This window comes from Canis lupus, chromosome 23 (genome assembly GCF_003254725.2).
Source record: "Canis lupus dingo isolate Sandy chromosome 23, ASM325472v2, whole genome shotgun sequence".
Taxonomy (NCBI): domain Eukaryota; kingdom Metazoa; phylum Chordata; class Mammalia; order Carnivora; family Canidae; genus Canis; species Canis lupus.
Window position 1 is genome coordinate 44478848 of NC_064265.1, and position 6000 is coordinate 44484847.

The 6000-nt window shown below is 51.8% G+C and overlaps 1 protein-coding gene and 1 long non-coding RNA gene across 2 annotated transcripts in view; one reads left to right on the forward strand and one right to left on the reverse strand.

The window, feature by feature from the left end:
- Window positions 1–256, reverse strand: part of WWTR1 (WW domain containing transcription regulator 1) — a 133290-nt gene extending 133034 nt beyond the window's left edge. The window contains exon 1 of the mRNA XM_035705106.2: window positions 23–256. The gene's annotated coding sequence lies outside the window, so the exon portion shown is untranslated. The remainder of the gene's footprint in view (window positions 1–22) is intronic.
- A 394-nt stretch (window positions 257–650) lies between these two features.
- Window positions 651–2910, forward strand: LOC112652573 (uncharacterized). The gene is made up of 2 exons (XR_003131553.3): window positions 651–1331; window positions 1865–2910. It is a non-coding gene; the product is annotated as an uncharacterized LOC112652573 (long non-coding RNA).
- The last annotated feature ends 3090 nt before the right edge of the window (window positions 2911–6000 follow it).

Here is a 6000-nt window from a genome sequence, read left to right on the forward strand (position 1 = left end):
GGGGCGGGGTGCGCGGCCCTACCTGGGCGCGCGGCGGGGCCGAGTCGGGGCGCGCTCGCCGTCGGGCCTCAGGGGCTCGGGCGCCTCCCGGGCTGGCGGGGCTGTGGCCGGGGCCCGGCTGGCAGATCCCGACTCGGGGCCCGGCGTCTCACATGCCCCGCACCGGCCCCGGCGCTCGCGCTGCGCGGCAGGAGGCGGAGGAGACGCAGACAGCGCGGCCGCCGCGGCTCCCGGACTGTCCCATAAACAAAGTTTGGAGCGGACTCCCTCGCCCAGGAGAGAGGCGGGCCCGAAGGCCGAGCTGCTGAATTATGCATGAGCCCCGCGGCCCGAGCCCGCCCGCGCCCGCTCGGCTCTCCCCCTCCCTCCCCCTCCCCCTCCCCCTCCCCCCCCCTCCCGCCTCCCGGAGGCCCCGGGGCCCCGCAGGTACTGGGCCGGGCCGGAGCCGCCGGGCGCCCGGGGCGCTGCTCCGGGGGGCGCGCGCCTCTCCGCGGGGGCCGGGCCCGCAGTCCCTGCGTCCACCGCCACCGCCGACCGCGGGCGGGATCCGGGGACAGGGGCCTGCGCCCGTGCGATCAGGGCTTCGGACGGAAACTGAGGCCGGGGGGCGGCGGGGGGCGGAGGGCGCGCGAGCCGGGGGCGCAGGCCGGGGCAGGCCGGGCGCCGGGGTCGAGGCCTGGGGCGCCCGGAGCGCCCCGCTGAGCCGACGGCCGGGCCTGCCGCGGGGGCGCCAGGCGAGCCTTTCCACGGGGAGGCTGCTCGGCGCTTGTGACCATATTTGGTCTGGCGAGGAGGCATCTTGGCGGTCGGGCTCGCGGTTGTCTGCCGGGGCGCAGACGGTGCCCAGAAAGTGCCCCCGTCCCCGTGGCTGCGGCCTCGCCGGCGGGAGCCTGGGAAACAACCTCGAAACCGTTCATCAATCCTTAGTCTCCTCTACGCGGGACTCGGGTCACTAGAAATGGAGAAGAAACCTGGCCGGAGCCGGGTCCGGGAAAGGGACAGCAGTCGCGTCCCCCACCCCCACCCCCCCGGCCCCCGCGACATCCGCGCGGGTGGTGGGAGGATCGGAATGTCCCTGACGCCCTCCAGAGAGCCTGGAGCCCGGCTGGAACCCGAGCAGGTGGCTGGGAGCAGAGAGGGTGCGCCCGGGACCCGGAAAACACCACCCACCCTCCCACCGACCGGATCCAGGAGAGGGGTGGGGACCCCCAGCCGCTAGCTGCAGCTTGGCGGGACAGGACAGCTGCGGGAAGGAGGCGGCGGCCTTGGCCCTCGGAGCAGCTCAATTCCTCCCCGCCCCGGTCCCCCTCCCACCGGCGGCTGCCTGCGAGGTAAGTCACAATTCACAAAGCCCCTTACCCCACGACGTTTGATTCAAAGAGAAGTTCGGGCCTGAGCCAAATGAGCAACAGATGTACAGACAGTCCGGACTTAGAGGTGGATGCGCTTAACAACTTTTCGGCTTTACGATGGTGCACGAGGGATATTCAAATATCAATATCATCAGATATCAAATATCATTCAAACTTCACCTGGGATTCAGAATTTTGACCTTTCCCCACGCCGGGGCCATGCAGTACGGCACCCCCTTGATGCTGGGCAGCGGCAGCCACAGCTCCCAGTCCGCCCTGCCATCAGAAGGGCAAACAACTCACGCTTGCAGCCATTCTGAGGCCATGTAACAAGTGTCTTTCACTTTCAGCACAGTAGTCCATAAATCACTTGAGATATTCAACACTTTGTTATGAAATAGGCTTTGTGGTAGATGACTTTGCCCAACTGTAAGCTCATGTAAGTGTTCTGAGCACATTTAAGACAGGCCAGGCTAAACTATGATGATCAGGTTTTTGTTTTTGTTTTGTAGGATTTTATTTATTTCTTTGAGAGAGAGGGAGAGCACAAGAGGGAGAGGGAGAAGCCGAACTCCCCCACTGACCAGACAGCTCAGTGCGGGGACTCGAACCCAGGGCCGGAGATCGTGACCTGAGCCGAAGGCAGATGCTTAACTGAATGAGCTACCCAGGCACCCCTGGTGTTGCGTATTAAATGCATTTTCAACTTTCAATTGATATTTTCAATCTACAATGGATTTATCAGGAACTCATCCTACCTACATCGAGGAAGATCTGTAAAACACTTTGAACAACATTGAGCCCATCCGTATGTCTCTTCATTAAATAAGATAGAACTGTATTAACTACAAGTATTGCCCCTCAGTATTTTTGTAAGAGTGAAATAAAGTCAAAATCTGGAGTTGCCTTGAAGGAGAAAAGTTTACAGGAATGACAAGACCACCCCATAGAAAAGGCATGGGAGTGTTTTGAGGCCACTCCTTGAATGGCTACTCCCTATCGTTGCCTACAATAGAACAGAGCCCCCCAAATGAGGCATCCATCACCCCATTATCTGTACTTGGGGTGTGCTTTCGTTCCAGACTCCCCACAGGGTGGGAAAAATCAGAGCAGCCTTAAGGAGAAAGGCAGCCACATGGGTCACCTTCAAAGATAAACAGAGCATAGCTCCTTTCCAGAGACTCTGGAACCCCAGATTTCCTTCACAGCAAAGTCCTCTGCCCATAGGACCAGCAGAAGGAAGGGGGAAGCTACATGTCACTCCAGGGGACATTGTGTCAGCAAGCTATCATCAGAAGCCACCACAGTTACACTGGAAATTGGCTTATGGAACCAGAGGAAGTGACAGGGTCCCAATGGTTACTAATCAGAAGTCACAAGGCTACCTTGATAAATAAAGGATGGAAGCTTGAGTCCAGCACTACTCCAGGAAGGTCCTCACCCAAGAAGGAAAGGCCTGCTTTGTAAAGAGTACCTGGCAGCTACCAGACAAGACGAAAATGCTGAAGGGAGCCATGAGAATCAGCCAGTGAGAATCTGGGTTAGGACTGGATGAGCAGAGATGCTGTCTTCCTTCCTTGCCAAGCCTCAAGAAATAGATTGTGGAAGACAGAGAAGTAGATGCCCGAAAAGGAAATTGCCCAGATCACAGGATAACTCAACGGGAAACTCCCAGTTCTCAAATAGGTTCTGCGATGCGATAGTGGGTGGTTGAAGACATTTGCTCCATCCTTCAAACAACAGCTTCAAATGACACGACATTTATAGGTGCCTTATATGTGTCAGGTACTACCCATATGAGGCAGCATGGTGTAGTGACTAAATGTATAATCTCTGCAGCAAAATACCTGAGTCACCTCAAACAAAACACTTGAGCTCTCTATTCCTGGGTTCCTCCTTTGTAAATGAGGTACAAAAACAGTACCCACTTCGCAGGGTTCTAGGTTACAACACTACAAATTTTATCCATTGGCCCATGATAAAACACAAGTTTTGAAGTGCCTAACTCTACTCTTTATTTTGGGCAGGTAACTTAGCTTCTTGAAGTCACAAATTATTCATTTACAAGTTGGAGATAATATGGTGGCAGCCCCATGACACTGCTGCCATTCAATGGACCACCCTCCTGTTAGTCACACCTCATAGAGTCCCTTCCAACTTAAATCTGGGACAGTGACTTGCCTTAAGCAGAAAAATACAGCATTGAATATGTGCTGGCTCCCCGCACCCCACCCTACCTCATCCCCCCCACCCCCGCCTCCCCACCTTAACCCCAAGGAAGGTATAGACATTTCTATTTTTGTCCTTTGGGACACCTAAAGCTCTAGGTAAGAAGTCCAACTACCCTCCTGGAGAAACCACATGGAGAGGGAGAGGCCCTGAGATATGTGGAGAGAGGGAGAAGTCCAGCCACCCCGCATCTGAGCTGAGCCCAGCCGCTGGCGGCCCACCAGCTGACTGCAAACACATTAGTGACCACCATTAAGATGGATAAAAACGACAGAGCCTAGCCCAGCCCAGATTGCAGAACTGTGAGCAAATAAAATGGCTATTGGTTTAAGCCACTAAATTTTGGATTTTTTTTTAAGCGCACAATGAACATGCTAAGGATTAAAAAAGAAAATGCAAATAAAGTTCCTCACACAAATTCTGTTCCATATTAACACACTCAAGTAATGACTATGATTTAAGGCTCATGGAGACCCAGAGAATAGATAATATATTTTAAATCTCCCATTTTACAGATAAGGAATCTGGCCCAGAGAACTTTATTTTGTCCAAGTACATACAATGAATTCATGAAAAAACCCTCAGTTCGGCCCAGGATTTACCCTGGATCAGAGTGTTTTTTCTACTCTCCCATCCTGTATGAGTCAGCATTTGTTTTCATTTTCAATCAGTGTGCTACCTCTTGCTTGCCTATCTCAGAGAGAAACTCCACAGTTTTTATAAGATAATCAATTGAGAGTAAGTCGATTTCTCTCTCCACTTGCAAAGACTTTCCACTAGAGGTTGATTCCTTCTTCCTAATCGTGCCCTCAATACACTTCCTAGTGTCCCTGAGCCACCCATCCCTCCTCCCCCTCTGTCTACATCCAGCCAATAGCAAGTGATTCTTTATCCTGGTGTCCCTCAAAACCATCCCTCCTTTCCTGCTCCCACAACAAGACCTTATCTCAAAATGCTTGCAGTGGCCTCCTACCTGGTTTCTCTGCCTCCAGTCTATCCTTCCTGGCCTATTTTCATGATGTCATCCCCGGCTCACAAGCTTTCAACAACTGCCCACAGGAAGAAAGGTCAGAGCTATCAATCTAGCACCCAAGGACTTGCAACCAACTGCCATCGTCATTGCTTTCTGACCTTGATTCTTACACAAACGTGTCTTCATCCACTCCAGCCAGGCTTTGACCCAAGCATATTTATTTTGCCTATTCCTTCACTGTGCGTATCTCTAGCTGAACCCTCCATATTCCATGGTTGAGCCTCCATTAGTCTCTCTCCCCAAAATTCACATTATTCTCGTCTTTTTCTTTGTGACACATAATCATATACAACACTGTCTTATATTCTAACTTTCACCCCAGTTATCTCTAGCCTCTTCAACGATAGCTGCTGGGTCTAGAAGAATCCTACATTTCCGTATGGAAATGCTCCCTTGAAGCCCATAATTCCTTACTGAGGGCAGGATGATCCTTACACAATTTTGCCCGTTCTTCTTCTAGCACCCACTGGCATACTCCTAACCGTTTGTAAGGTAGCCTCTCACCATTCATTACCGTTTTGGCACTTCATGTGGAATCAACTCCTGAAGAGAATTGCAAGCTTTTTGAGGACAAGTCTAAAAGGGGCTTCGTTTTCTTTTTGTTTTTTCCCCACACCTCACAAGGTGTTCTCCACACAGCCTGGTTCACTGCAGGTGGTCACCTACCTAGCCCAATGGCTGGTGTCTTGGCTTTGTCACCTGCCATATTTGCCTCAGGAAAGCCACCGGCTGCTTTTCTCAGCCTTACCCCTCTGAATTGCTGACTTGGTGTGGGTGACTGATTCCAGCTGGGGCGAATGGTCAGAAACTTGGTGGGGTGGTAAGTCCTTAGAGGACTCCAGCCCAGAAGCCCTTGAGGTGGAACCTGCCTGGGCTTGCTGAACCAGTATAGAGAAAATCACCATTAGCAACTGAAGAGGAACAAAACAGACAAGGACCTTGAATAGACAAGGGTTTGAATAATAAAGAGTCCAGAAAACTGTTGCATAAGATGATTCTTTATTTCGCTAGGAGGATTTGAACAGTTTCTTGACAAATCAAAGGTGACACTAGTGTATTCATAATTTACTCCATCCCAAATGTCTAGACACTGCACATTTACAAATACTTAAATTCAAGATGAGTTGGTCCTGCCACACGTTTTTGCACTTACTGGTGGTAGGTACAGGTCTCATTGTCAGGCTTCATTTTGGTGTTCCTAATAAATGCATCACTGGCATGATCATAAGGAAGGTAATTTTGATAATGATGAAGGATGTGTTCTAATGCTATCTTCTATTGCTTCAGCAATGCAGTTGGACTACAGGAAAGGTACAGGAAAGGGGGATTTCTGAGATTTAGTCTTTACTTAGGTAACTGTGTGCAAGTGGTTTATGCTCTAGTATT